A 15,414-nucleotide genomic window follows, 5' to 3' on the forward strand; every position below is an offset into this window, starting at 1 on the left:
TCTGGCTATGGAACAATCTGCCAAAGGAGAAGAGGTGAATCCAGAATCTGACTGTCTTTAGGAAACCTTGCAAAACCTCTTTGAAGTGACGCTCACAGTATGTACAATCCCTTCTATTTCCAACCCCCTATTAATCCTCTTCTTCTCAAACAACCAACGCACAAAAATCCCCCCTACTCCAAGCAGAGTTTCCCCCCCCCCAATGGAGAAGAGACTCCATGAAATCTGCTAGGTTCTTTGCTACTGTGATTGATTTTATGTGGGAGATGTTCAGATACCATGGTGATAAAGCCCTAACACAAAGAGATAGGATAAAATAGCATTTGGCTGTCATTCATTTAGAACACACAGCAGAGAGCGAGTCAAGGGCTGATGTAGTCAGAGTTAGGGGCATTCTTAAGGAAATGAGGGCATGCTAATTTGGATACACATTGTATTTTCTGATGGACTTAATCACATTGTAACTGAAGCCTTCCTTAATTTTCAAGGAAAAGGTGTCTTCTTGTCTGAAGAGAAGAAAACTTTGGAAAAACTAGAACTCTACTAGAATCTGTAGTAGTGAAATACACTCTTGGCTCTTAATCCAAAAACATATAATTAGGTATGCCACATTTGAAGGGGTAAATATTACCAGGTCATTAAAGCCACATAGTGCAAAAAATTCAGACTTGGATGCTTTAAGTTGCAATTTGATATATGAATGCCATAGTCACCAGGTTACAGCAACCACTAGTCACATGCTTTGATTCCACACATTGGCTGAGCGATTTTTTTTTTAAAGAATTGACCCATTATGACAGAGCACAAATTGACAATCTGCTACTCCACTCTACACAGATATTGAGTAAAGAGGAAAATGAATGCCCCACATCAGTGGTTGCTTCTAAAATTACACTTAAATACCATCAAATTCACAACCAGTACACATGAATGTTTAATAAAGCTTTCAGCCACCAGGCCACTTGTCTTTCAGGATATATTGCTCTTGGTGAAAATATTGTTCTGATTTTCCTATTGCACTGCAGTGGTAGAACATTAGTTTCCACAATGAATTTAATCAAAACAAGCCCACACACATATAGACCGTGAAGCATACTACAGCACTTGATGAAGGTATAATTAAATGGCACAAGTGTTGCTGCTTTCCAATCCCATCAGGCTATTATCCACTTGCTTGAAGGCAGATCAAGTACAAAACATATTTATGGGCACAATCGCAGGAAGTATTATATAGAGCTGCCTGGAAAAAAGAATTTCCATTCTATGGAAAAGTTTGAAGGCCGGGGGGGAATCATCCCAATTTGGGATGAAAAGTAAAAACCTCAAAATTTTTCACAGGCCAGAAATGTCAAAAACTTCTATTTCAGACGAATGAAAACATGTTTTTTGGCTTGCCGTCTGCCATCTGGAAGGCTCTTGTCACTTTCTGCCTGCAGGGAGAAATAAAAATCAACAGCAATTTTCCATGAGGGCAGCTGGCGGACAGGAGGCATCATTTCAGTTTTCTCAATGGAAAAATCAAAATGTTTCAGCAAAATTGAAATTTTCCCACAGAAAATGTTGATTTTGTGAAAAGAGCATTTTCTGTTGGAAAACCTTTCTGATAGGAAATTCCCAATCAGCTCTAGTACTCAACAGCAACAGAACACAGCACTAATAGAAAACTAGCCTATTGGTATTCAAAGTGATCAGATTTAGATTTCAAAGCAGTGTGTGTGTGTTCTCTCTGTTTGTCCCAGCTCTGTGCAGGTAGCTGGCACAGCAGACCTCAGTCAAACCACCCAATAACCACAAGATCTGTTAAGGTATGAAGGCACCCAGCCAGGTTTATTGTCGATGAAGCATGGTAATAGTACCCGTCGGACTCTAAAGGGATACTAAGACATATATACCCGTGACAATGGACGCAGCTTAGTGAATGGCAGGAATTTCCATTCCATTCCCTAGGCTGGCCAAAGGTATTTCTTTTGAGACTCCATTTTATACACCAATACAAACAAGTTATGTATTGCCCCTCTGACGTGGCTAGTTACCTTGTTCGGGTTGGTTTGATCAAAACATCTCTATTCACCACACTGTCTCCCTAACCTTATCTTTAGGAGGGGTCAGTGGGTTCTCATTATCTTTCGGGGGGGAGGGGGGAAGGGATTGTATCATATTTGGTATCGGGGTGGTCTGGTACCACCCTTCTGAATGTGTTTGTGTGAGTATCCTGTGCCTAGCACTAATGAGGAATGCCTGAGAACTCCAGATGACCAGGGGCTCCACTTGGGAGGGAGCTCTCAGTCAGCATCTGTTGGTGAGCAAGAGAGAATGACTGAATGGACCAAACCCCATTTGCATTGTAGTTGTGTGACAGTTTGGGGCATTTTGGTTAAAATACAGTTAAGTTTTGCATTTGGGAGCAATAAAATGATTTTGACCCTGTTGGGAAATGAAGAGAGGAGCTCTCCAACATATGTGCCTGGGGTAATCCTGACCGAGGCCCCTCCCTTTTTCTGGGAGTGCTGCTCTAGTGGTAAGAAGTTTATTAAATGTCCTAGATATCTCTAATGCCTTTAGACTGCTGCAAAGCAATGCTGAACAATGGTGTGGTTTCGAGGTGATGGATGGCACAGTGCTGAGGCAGTTTCAAGGGAATGGATGGGCCTTGTGCTGAAGCCACAGAGAACAACAGACTAACTAAGGGACCCTGGTGTGGACCTCCCTACCCAGCAATCAAAGCTGAAATTACCTCAGCTGGGTCAGGAGGTAGAGCTTTGGGAGCAGCCCAGGCAGCACTGACCTGACATAATCCTTGGGTTTTCTTATGAGTGGAGAAGCTGAGGACAAGGGAAGTGCCAGATTGCACCAACCACTCTTAACTGCCAGAAGAGGACTGGGGTTGGAAGTATTGTGAAGATGTCCTGCGGGTGGGAGCCTTACTTAATAATGTTGTTTTATTAATTGCTGCTTTTCCCAAGTTCATTCTGTTGTCCCTCTTTTCCCCCCACAGAAAGTTTTTATTTGTTTTAAACCCCTGGCCTCCGTGCTTGTGAGTGGGGGAAGTATTGCCCATCAGGGGTGACCAAAGTGGTATGCATAGTTTCCCAGGGTGGGTGGGGGCCTGAGCCAATGTTATTTGAGCCTTTAGAAGGAATCCCTAGAAAATTGAACCTGGCTCTTTTTGCTGCCAACAACACCTAGCAGAAGGGTTACAATAACATTAGTTAGATGTTGGAATATTTACTTGGATTTGAAATAAACTCTTTCATCATCTCAGTTTTGACTAATGGAGGTGGTTGGTGGTGGAAGTGGCATTTAAGTGCATATTAAAGCAAAGCTAAAACAAAAACACATAAAACCAAATTAAAGTCAGACACAGTAAAAACAAGAGAATGAAAAGGAGAGTTGATGGTGCAGTAATCCAAATCAGAACAACCTTTGCATGATGGTATGAACAAACAGACGCAGAGCAATATCTTTGGAGTATCACATCAGGATCAATATTTCATTTTATTTCCTAGAAGAAAATAACACTCTGCAAAAATTGAGACAACCATCTTTTCTGGTGAGATGACCAAATTTCATGTCTAAGTTTTCCCTAGACAAGCGATCAGAATTTCTGCACCACATCTGCACCCCCTTGCTGGGCTACTAAACATAGGCTGTATCTACTTTTTTTCCTGCCCCTTTTTGCCTCATGGTTTGGTGCTTATATAGTCTTATGTAGTGACTTCAATCCTGTTGCTGAACACTAGACTCAGACACTTGAGTGCATAGTTGGAGTGAATTTAAAATTGCCCAGTTAACAAGTATGCAATACAATAATAGCACCAAAGTTAATGGATAAGTAAGTTGATGTTATGAAAAGCAGGGCTGTAGCTAAGCTAGTAACTGATAACTTGTACGCATGCTTCCCATCACTATATTCCAAAGTTTTTTGGAATGGGCAAGATTTTTTTTAAAAAATAGGAGCCTAAAGTTGTGTTCCTAAATCTCTATTTAGGCACCTGGATGGCTTGTCTGATTTTCAAAGCTTCCATTGATTTCAGTGAAATTTGTTGCTTGCTCAGCGTGACCCTAACTATGAGTGGAAAGATAGACAGCCTACAAGCTTCCTATCTTATCGTCTTTGGAAAGGAAAGAGCAGGAAATAGATTAAATGAGATGAAATTCTGGGAAAAGTGTGCTTCCTAACATCATTAGGGAAACTTGGCCCTGTTCTTTAAAAAAACTTTGCCATAATCTCCCAAGATAGACATAACATGATCATCAAGGGCTGGACATATTCAGGGGAGCAATGGTTCTTTCCCCCTCTCCCACATAGTGACATTATTACTTCCTGGATCTTGGGTCCAGGTCTTATGCAGACATGAGGGGCTGAGCTCTGGCTATTCCGTTGCAGGCAAATGGGCTAGGAGTGGCAGAGAGATGTAGGAACTAGCTTGGTGTGTGGAAGCAATAAGCCTGTACTGAGGGTGACTAGATGTCCCTACTTTATAGGGACAGTCCCGATATTTGGGGCTTTTTCTTACATAGGCGCCTATTACTCCCCACCCCCTGTCCCGATTTTTCACACTTGCTGCCTGGTTCCCCTAGCTGTACTCCTTTGGATGGTGTAATATTTCTACTCCCACCAGAATAGGGGGAAACTGTGACGGAGTCAGTTTTTCTTCTTGGAGCAGGATAGGTTATACGCTGCCCCATTTCGTGTACCATGGGCTGGATAATAACATGAGAGAATTCCATGTTTCTAAAATTAAACTGCCTCTCTGTGAAGAGAATTATTGAAAGAGATGCTGCCGCTGCAGCTAGCATTTTAGCCTGGTGCACACAGACTGATTTTCTGGTGCCTCCTCCAAACTCTTCTCTCCTGCAAACTGTGCTCCTCCCTCTAAGTTCTATTCAGGTTGCTACAGACCCTTAAACAGGGTTGTGCCTATGGTCACAATCTAAAGAAGAAGGATTGGCTAGTGGTTAGGGTGCTACACTGGAGACCCGGCTTCAGTAGTCTACTAAGCTGCAGGCTTCCTATGTGACCATAGCACAGTCACTTAATCTCTCTGTGTTTCCGTTCCCCATATGTAAAACAAGGAGATAGCCCGAGCATGACAGCTGCCATTAGATAATGTTTGAAAATCTCACAGTTTTGTCAATAGCTGCGATGAACTGAAACACAAAATTAACCTCAGGGAGTTGTAATTATACATCTTGGCGTATCTGGTGTACACCCGACTATATCTACAGAAAAGGCATCTATTGTTGTTTTAGTGCCACAAGAAGAATTGCACATTTTATTACTCTGTGAGTCAAAATTAATACAGATCTCAAAACAGACAGGGTCAGTTAGTTTAGTTATATAGCAATTATAGTGCAGTCAGTGCCACTTAATGTATGAGACTGCAAACAGAAACTAAAATATAAAAAGACAAAGGAAAAAAAGCCTGGACCATTGCTTCAAAGACTAATCTTATAACCTTAAGGAAGCAAGAGTTGTTCATTAGCACTAGGCTGCTAGTCCAAATAGATATGTAACCTCTCAAAAGTGTTCAGATCACCCCAGAGCCCGTTAGACCCTGAGTTTCAGAGACCTCAGAATGGTGAAGGTGAGCTCTTGACACAATACTTTTCATTGGAATTCACTTCCTGCTCTCTTGTTTACTGGAGGCAACTTCCCTTGGTACCGCAGCCGGCTTTCTTCACACAGAATGACTCTGTATTTGCATTTTGGTTCTAATACTGAATTCGCCTAACATGATTCAATCTTATTTTCCCAGTGGTACCATTAATATTTTAATTTAATCAGAATTTCAGGAACTTGTTTGCCATCCAGAGCAACTTGGTTACCTGTCAGCCTCCATCAGCTTGTCATATTAGAGGTGATTGTTCCCTGAATCTAATCTACTTTAAATGATTTCATTGGGTAGAGGTCTATAAATCATTTCAGAATGGGCCTGACAGATGAAGCTTAGGTAAGTAAACAAATCAGGCTTGCTTTACTTTAGGCAGCAATGAACTTGGCTTTATCAACTTCTTATCGATTTCTGCACTCCAAAAGGTCAAAAAAATCTCTTTAACATAAGAACATTATTAATATAAGTACAGTATTACAACCAACCATAATTAAGATAAGTCCCAACATTCAGTGATGAGGCTGACTTAAGAACATTGCAGACCGCATTTCAGTAAAGCCCGTGATGCAGTTTGAAATGATGAATTCATTTCCAAAAGGTTTACTTTCCCCTTTCCAATCCAAACAGAAATTAACTGAATATTAAGCAGTCCAGAATCCCTCTGGACTTGGAGCCAAGTTTATAAATGATAATATGATAAAGCTGCAGCTGGGAAGCTAATGTACAGTACAGTCTGTGAATCTTACAGTTTCCTCACATTTAGTTACCTAAACTGTATTTAAAAGCAAAAATCTGGTTCCTTGAGAAAGTGTTGCTAAGGAATTAGACATCACATTGTAATTCACGTTGGCCTGTGCTCTGGGGTTGAGTTAATCAGCATTTGTCAGCAGGAAGCCGGCAACAATAAGGTGATAGAGAGAACAAGGTACCTTACATAAGAGTGCATTTTATTATTGTATCTGAATTTCATATATGAGTAATGCAGAACAAACTATTTCCCCCTCAGCTTTGTCAGGGAGGAAAGCTCTTCTTTCCTGTGGAGACTCTCACCCTGTGATAGGAGAAATGTCAAAAATAACAAGCAAATAATGAAGAAATAAATTAATGTAATGCATTTAATTATACAGACAGTTGGCCCAGATGCTAATAGACAACATGTGAGGGGAGAACCTGCAATAACTTCAGACGCACACCAAGACAAAGGGTAAGTCAACACCGAGATATGCATAGAAAGTGCCAGGGCCCCTGTGCAGATTGGTTCTGCTCTCGACTGAATGGACGGATTGACCATCTCTGTTCTTAATTAATTTCCAAAACTTTATTTAGGATTTTTTTTCTATGTTTCTGTTATACAGGTTTAAAAAATGTTTTCATTTTGGATGCAGATTTGAATTTAGATTGCATTTGGACAGCTAATTAGTGCTCCAGTGCAAATTAGATAGCTGTTCATTCAAGTGTGCATGTATTGGATTGTGGTGTAAATTTTGCACCCATGAAAAGGAGCCCAGTTAGCCAAGAATTTATGCCTATATCACTATATATATTTTAGTCCAATAAAAGTGTGTGTGTATATAGATATAATTGAAGATGTGTTGAACTGGAACCCCCAGATCCAAGCACCTAAGGTAGTGAAGCAAGTTTTGATCTACATTGGTCTGATTCCTTTCTCTGTAGAGTATTACTGTATATGTACAAATCCCCCTCCCACAAACAAATGATCAATTTAGAGTTTGTTTGTTTATCTCAAAAGAACATTGGTAAGGTTGCAAACTAAAGCACTAAAAAGTTAGGAAATATTAGAATTATAGTTGCCTGTGTAACCTTAATTCAGCCCCGTTGTGTACATGCATTATAACATAATTTTTAATTACATGATCACATACTGTTTGTTCCACAAGCCATCTGCCTCATTCAGTGAACTGGATAAGCAGTGCTCAAGAAATGAACCAAGGTTATATAGTCAATTAGGTTGCTATTCATGGGACTCCTGCCTCATTTGCTGGAAAAGGTGGAAGGTGTGTGGTGAATGAAGCAGGGAACTTCAGGAAGAGATGGGATGGTTTTGTCTCCAAGGCAGTTAACTAACTCAGGAGTGCTAGTTTCTGTCTCCTTTAGGCCTCTGTGAGGGCTACCTGGACCTTGGGTTCAGGAACGTAGCATAAGAGAACACAGCATGCCCCCGTATTTCCACTGTAAAGTAGATGGACAGGCTAGGTGGGGACTGGATGGCAACTATGCTCTACTCGCTCAGTGTTCCAACAAGCAGAAATGAGCTGGCACTAGGAAAAGGTGGATAGTAATTTGCCAGCAGCAAACTAATTCCTCTGAGCATCAAAGAGGGAACTGAGCCACAAGTGCTTTCGAGGGATGCTCCTGGGATAAAACTTCTTACTCTGGGCTATGTCCTAGTGACACAATCTAGGCCAAAGAGAGTTCTGCCCATGGAGCAGCTGTCAGATGCAGCCTATATTGTGTGCATGCAAAAATGATTTTTTTGGGGTGATTTATTTTTTTGATGAGCAGCCTTTCATCACTCATAAGGATCTGGAGCACCAACATCATCTGCAAGTTTTAATAGGGGTTTACTTATTTATAGCTTTGATTACAATTTTATTTATAAAAGAATGTATTTCAGGCATTTAAATGCTTCCACCCCCCAGTTAGGTCTGTTTTAAGTTTTCAGCTTATATCTGAAAGACTTATTGCTTGTAAAACAGTATTTAATTTAAAATCACAGCTGCACTGACATCAGAAATAGTATTTTATTTAAATGAGATGTAGGTAGGCCAATAACTTTCAATATTGTTTTTATCCACTTTCAGGTCTATATAAAAACTGCATTGGTTCCAGAAGAGTTCAGGTTTTAAAAAATAATGTTGAACAATAAGAACTACAATGATATATACAGGAAGGAGAAAATGTGAAAAGGGGACTGAGACCCTATACGCATTGCAGGAACACACATATTTTATACTGGTTGTTACGTAGTGGTTTCAGACAGGTTAGAAAAAGAGCACTACTTATACATGACCGACAGCCCAACTTATAGAGAGCTAAATTGCAACGTTTATAGTATGCATGCAGTCCAGAGCTCACCATCCCAGGCACAGACCAGAGACAAATTTTCCCCAATGTGGGGAAGAAGTCACTTCACCTCTGTTTGTGAAGCAGCTGATTGTCTTCTGGCTGGCAACTTGAGGGGCTAGGTGGCAGATCAAGAGCTCCTCCTACACCCTACCCCTCTCCTTCCAACACCTCCTCACACACGTGTTCACAGTGGGGAGTACTGAGCGTGTAGGCACTGTTCTCCTACCCATGACTGAAGAAGTGATCTGAGCAGGTCCAAACAGGAGATTAAAATGGGCTTGCCCCTCCCCCCCCGCCACTTCCCCTGCATGATGACTAAGGGCTGTGACGATGTAGCCCAGAAGTGGTCTCTCTTAATCTAAAGAGTGCTCTCCATGTGTAAGGCAAATGGGATGTGTGACATGCTTTTTAGAGTCTCTGATATATTGGTCTGATAATGCCAACTATTGAAACTTTATTCGTTTTATGGTTTTGCTAAATTCAGGCCTGGTGCAAATATTAGACCTGAACTTGGCTCCCTTTCACTCACCAGTAATCGTTTTAATAGATGCCTTAGTTATGCAGGAACTCTTAGCCAACATTTAGGATGGTGGTTTTACCTCTCCTTCCCCCTCCCTGCCCGTAGCTTGTTGAAGAGGTAAAACACAAAGTAAATATTATTTTTGCAATGTTTTGCCTGTGTCTGAGAATTGGTTCGAACTAGGGAACACGATTTCTTTTAACTCTGTTGTCCTTCTATCTAACTTTTTAACATATGTTTTCCTTGCTCAATAGCTAATTGAACAACCATCAAAACTAAGACTATTAACTGAAGACTGTTTAGAACACAAGGTACAGTGCCTGCTGGATATTTGAATGGCAGTGAGTTCCATTCTACTTGGGCTTGTATTTATATATACATTTCCTCTCATTTATCTACCTGGATATGATATGGGTTGCCTAATGTTAGGCACCCAAATTTGAAAATTTTGGCCTAAATTACTTGCTCGGGGGCATACTGGAAATCTTTGGCAGAACCAGATCTCCCTTAACTACAAAAGCATTGTTCCTCTTTTATGTTACTATGTTATATAAATATTGTTGGCTTATCTACTCATCCACAGTATTGAAAGCAGTTGATATTCTCTTGGTGGCTAGCTACTTGAGTTATAGCTGTCTTAGGGCCTGATCCAATGACCATTTTAGTCAATGGGACTTCTTCCTGTGACTTAAATGAGTACTGGATGTGGGCCCCTAATTACTAAGTATTTAAAAAATAATAATTGCGTTTTGTCTTTTTCTTTCTTTCAGAAATGTTTTTACATGTTTTTGGAATGGACAGTGTATGACTCTCATTTGATACAGTAGCACCTGCTTTCTCTTCCAGAGAGATTTGTATTTTTCTTCCTTTGCCTGTATTGATAGGACATTTACCTTGGTTTTGGTTATAAACAGAATTAGCATAAAGCAATTTTTATTTTTGTATAGTTTTGACTGATAATATTGATATTTATTTTAAAACTTTTTTTATGTTGTTATTGATTTAAATTCTCACAGTTGCTGGAAATTATTTAGTGACAGTAAACTTTGAGATTCAAAAAGTTAACGCTTTATAATTCATCAGAATAACATCAAATTATGGCATACAAATTAAATATCCTTAAATGAACAAATCACACCTGTTTTTACTATTCATTTGCTAGTCCGTTTGTAACAAGCCTACGTCAAAAGTATAAATCACTGGATTTTGACTCTAATGAGTTCCCAAGCAGCGGTTTTTCTTACTTTGCCTATCTGTAAATTTCAGTTCCTGAGGGGAGTATTTTTTTGTCAGCTTGTGTTTTACGCCGAAATCAATTTTTACTGACATTTACCGATAAAAATCAAATCCTTACAAGCCTAGCTGTAAAACGTTTTTTTTGTTTAAAGAGAAACAAATGCATACATCCCTTCCTCGCTTCTCATTGCTCCCCAACATGTGTGAGGTCCCCTGGGACATAGGATTTAGCACTAAAGACCTCTGTCAGTCATTTCAAAATTAAAATGTGTGTGTTTTGTGCTTTCCTGAATTGGGGCCTTAAACTGGAAAGGGGTGCATTGCTATATCACAGAGGTTGCACTGGGGACATCAGGTTGATATTCCTTTATTAGGGATTTCTACTGTGGGTTTAACAGTCAAACCCTCCATAGAGTAACCAAGCCTCAGAATAAAATTACTGATTAAAGACATAAAATGGGAACATTATGACTATTACCATGCCTATTGAGTGGACATAAAAAAAAAATCAAATAACTCCTTAGGGTTTGCGGGGTATAAATCCAAATGTATCATCAGATGGGCTGTGCATGCTTGTGTATTAGTGGTAATATGGTATGAGTACAGCTGGATGTGATTTTGTCTGAATGTTAGTGAAGTAATCATGTTTTATCTTTTTTGCAGCATTTAGTTATTGAGAGTGAAAGCATATGCAAGCTAATGAGGCAACCCGCTTTGCATCCTGGCGATGATAAAGAAATAAACAGGTTAGAAAAAGAGCTGCATAGAATCATGGCAAGTTTCTGATTACTGTCTGTCTTGAAAATTAAACTAGCACATATGGAGACACATGAGCTGCTCTCTATATCCCCCCTTCAAGTTTTATTTTAGATATCCTAAAAATAGACATGACCTATACATATAGGCCCTAATTCTGCAAACACTTCTGCAGGTTCTTAATTGTAGACATGTGAGGTGCCCCATTGACTTTCAGTGGAACTACTCAGGTATGGAAAGCTATGTACATGCATAACTGTTGCAGGAGTAGGGCCATCAATACCTTCAGCTGGGTTCTTAAAATATATTCAGCTAAATCCCATTAGTTATCTAGAACAGCAATGACACCAAACCATCATTAATATGAGCAATATCATTTTACACTTAAACATCAGGACAGCACGAATACACTTAGAGACTGATCCAAAGTCCACTGAAGTCAATGAATAGACTACCATTGATTTCAATGAACTTTGACTCAGCCCCTCTGTGCCAAAACCTGGTGCTCTTGCTGTCAATAGGAAGAGGATTGGGCTTTTTATGGTAACACTTGTGGTTCTGGTTTAAAAAAAGAAAAAAGAAAAAAAAAATTTAACCTGATTAATAAATGTAAGTAAAATGTTTACCATAAAGACTTTTGGTAATAGGTTAGCTAGTTCAAAGCAAAACTCATCTCATTTAAAAACAAAACATCATTTCTACTAATTTTAATTTTGTTGCCTTTTCCCTGTCATTTCAAAACATTCTATAGGAAAGAAATAGTTTTGAATGGAAGTTTCAACATACCGTTCCCGTTGTCTTGAGAATATGTTAAATGGAAAGGGTAAATTTGTATTTTGCTTTTTTTTTACTATGTAGCTGGGAAATCTAATAAAAGGAAGCTAGTGACTGAACTTTATTTATTTTTGTTTCATGTATGGAAACAGCCTGAAACCTCGAGAAAGTAGTAGCAGTAAATACATACACACACATATTATTTTAAAATATATTTACATATTTATAACAATACTTTTGCTTATAATATTACTGATACTTTAATTACTAGTATGCACTGGAATTATATTACACATACATAGTACAGGTATACTGAATACTTTTAAATTACTCTCGCCTAAGGCTCAGAAAATAGACCAGAAAATATTTCTTAAATGTTTGGGATTAGACCTCAAATCCCTTGAACTCTTCCTCTGGGAGTCTTTCCATTGACTTGGAAGGATTTTGGATTCAGGTCTTTAGGTGACTGGTTTTTCTTTTCTTTTCTTCTGGTTCCATTGTGGAGAAAGCTTTATGTCATGTCTGAGACCTGGAATATTCTTCAGGCAGGACTTCTGCTTCCTAGTGGGCTAGAGGTCTTTTGTTTATTTTTCCCTGTGGAGGAAGGGACAAACTAATTTTCAAACTTCATATTGAGGTTTTGTCCCAGAGTGAGAACTAATCAGGCCATTTGCCAAGTTTAGCAATGGGAACGCTTGCAACTGATGAGTTTTGTCTTTTCAGCTGAGACACACTGTCTGTGAGGCATACTGTGGGTTTGATGGAATATACAGTACTAACTACTGTAATAGAACTAGGCAAAGGTAAAAGTCTTCGTACAGTCTGAATAGTTCTTAACTAAATTTATATTGGAAAAGTTAATTCATGTAACTATGTAAGGGCCAGATCCTATTCCCATACAAGTCAATGAGATGTTACTATTCAACGAAAGATCTTCAACATTAATTAATTAATTAATGATTGTCTTATAATGTGAAATAGTTTGAGGATGTTAGGCTACAGTTACATTTTTCCAAAGCTGCAAGGGAACAGGACTAATATCTCCTTGGAACTTGCAGAAGTCATTAGGATCAATATTACATATGACAAATAAGAATCTTCATTTTTTTTCTTTTAATGTAAAGATGGAAATGTCTGTGGAAATTAATTGTTTTCAGCAGTCCCAGGCACCATTTGATAACAAAGAGGAAACATGAATGTGCTTGATTTGCAGCAATTTTCTTTTCTGAATTTGTCAGGGGAGGGGAGAGAGTGGGACTGAAACAACTCAGCAAGCTATATCCCTGTTACTACTTTCTGGATGGTGTAGATTTGAATTAAACTGAACCTGAAGAAACGTTAGAATATTTTGATTCTTATATTCTCTAGACCTAATGTTGCTACTTTATTAGATGAAAGTTTAATGCTTCTCTCCTCTTGGTACTGTAAATAGGAATTCATTTACTTTGTGGACTGACATCACTGTAAATTCACTTAGATTACCTTTTGTGTAAGAAATGAACTAAGAAGAAGTGAAAAAGTTCAGTTGTAGTGTAGCTCCTGCAGGCCTTTATGAATTGGTCATCTTTCTTTCTTTCTTTCTTTCTGCTCAAACATTTTTTTGCCACATACAGCAAGAAAGGGTATAAAAATATTGAGCTTTATTCTGCAGATGCTTCATGTGTAGTACTCCCAGGATTGTTGTTCTTACTGATCTAGTGATAGGCAGGAGGATGAACTAGGTGATCCAATAAACCTTTTCTGCCTAACTTTTTTATATGGTTCCAAGGAGAAAAGATATGGAACCAACTATCCCCACAGTCAAAGTTTTGAAACATTGAAACTATTGCAAATAGCAGTTGCTTAGAAGAAACATCTTCTCCCATTCCCCAAATGCAGCATTACAATCAAAGGGGAAATTATAGGAATCAAATAGTATAGACTTTACTGCATGCTATCAAATAGTTAAAACCTTTCTGTCTATGCTGCATGTGAAAATGCACACAGTTAGTAGAATAAATTGTGTAATCATTATTTGTAATCTTTGGTAAGATCAGGATGGTGATATATTTCAGAACCTGTTGAATGACATTCTACAGTTTAGAGACTAACAAATTTAGTTAGTTAGTCTGCTAACAGACTAACACGGCTGCTACTCTGAAACCATTCTACAGTTTGTGATCCATAACTAGAAAAAATAGGGGTGGGTTACTATTTAAATAATTTTAAAAAACCCTTTATGAAGAAAAGGTTGCTCAAAGCTTTGTTTTCAGGGACTTAACTTTTATACACACATCCTGGTTAGATTTTGTTTTGTTGGATTATTTCTGAATAGAGTTTCAACAATCCACTAACTCTACAGAGAAGTTAAGCAAAAGTCAATCAGAGCAATTGGTCCTCACTATTTTGCATAGTCATTTACTTTTTGAAAAAATGCAGTATAAACTCACAATACAGTACTTTAGAAAAATACTTTAAGTACATGGACCACAATATTTTGTTTTGGTAGATTGGGTTTGGGCATTTCAAATACTCTCAGATTACACATTCTTCTCTTCCATTGACTGTGTCAAGAATATGATTACTACAACATACATTCATGGGTAGGTGGTCAGCACAGCAGGCAAATGCGTGGGACTAGAAGACAAATGATAGGTATAAATTATTTGCAAGCTCAAGTAACAGCAGTTTGACTTTTTATGAGCCTGTAACAATGCCCCCAGAGACGAATGTGTGAATTTCTGTAGATCATTGCATTTTCATGGCCTTGGCATTAAGTAAAGGTTGCAGCTCCAGGTTTTGAATTTCCCCACTCATAAATAAGAGCCATTTTGTTTTTTATGTCTGATTTTTGCATGAAATATGTATATTCTAATCCTTACTGAGAAGTCTTCAAGGAATAATAGTAGAGGCTTTTTTGGTATAAAATTTCATCTCACATACTTGCAGAAACCATACATCTTTGGTGCTGAAGTTGCAGCACCTGTATCAAGGGCTTGTGTATCAAAGCCACGCTCTTCTGTATCCTAATGTCGAACAATTTGCTGATCATGAATGACAGGTTTACAGAACTAACATGTTCTGGAAATGTGGATGATTTATTCCAGAATAACAGAGGCGATTCAAAGAGCCAACTGCACAGTCTTCTTTCTCATGACAGATAAGGAATGCTTATTAGGATTGATTGCAGTTCCTTTTGGATGCTTAGTTAGAAAAGGGACTTTGTTTTACAGAATGTCTTCAAGTAATAAGATGGGCATCTAAAATTCCTGCTGAAGAAAAATAGAGAAATCATTCTCAATTTTGGTAATTTTCTTTGGCCTGTGCAGTCAAGTTTGTTCTGGTTTGTGCTTAACCAGGTCTTCTTTTCTTTGTCAAAGTGACAGTTAATTGTTAGGTTGTCATATGTACAGCAAACCATACTAAACATACAGGCCCAGATGAATG

Source organism: Chelonia mydas, chromosome 1 (genome assembly GCF_015237465.2).
Source record: "Chelonia mydas isolate rCheMyd1 chromosome 1, rCheMyd1.pri.v2, whole genome shotgun sequence".
NCBI classification, from domain to species: domain Eukaryota; kingdom Metazoa; phylum Chordata; order Testudines; family Cheloniidae; genus Chelonia; species Chelonia mydas.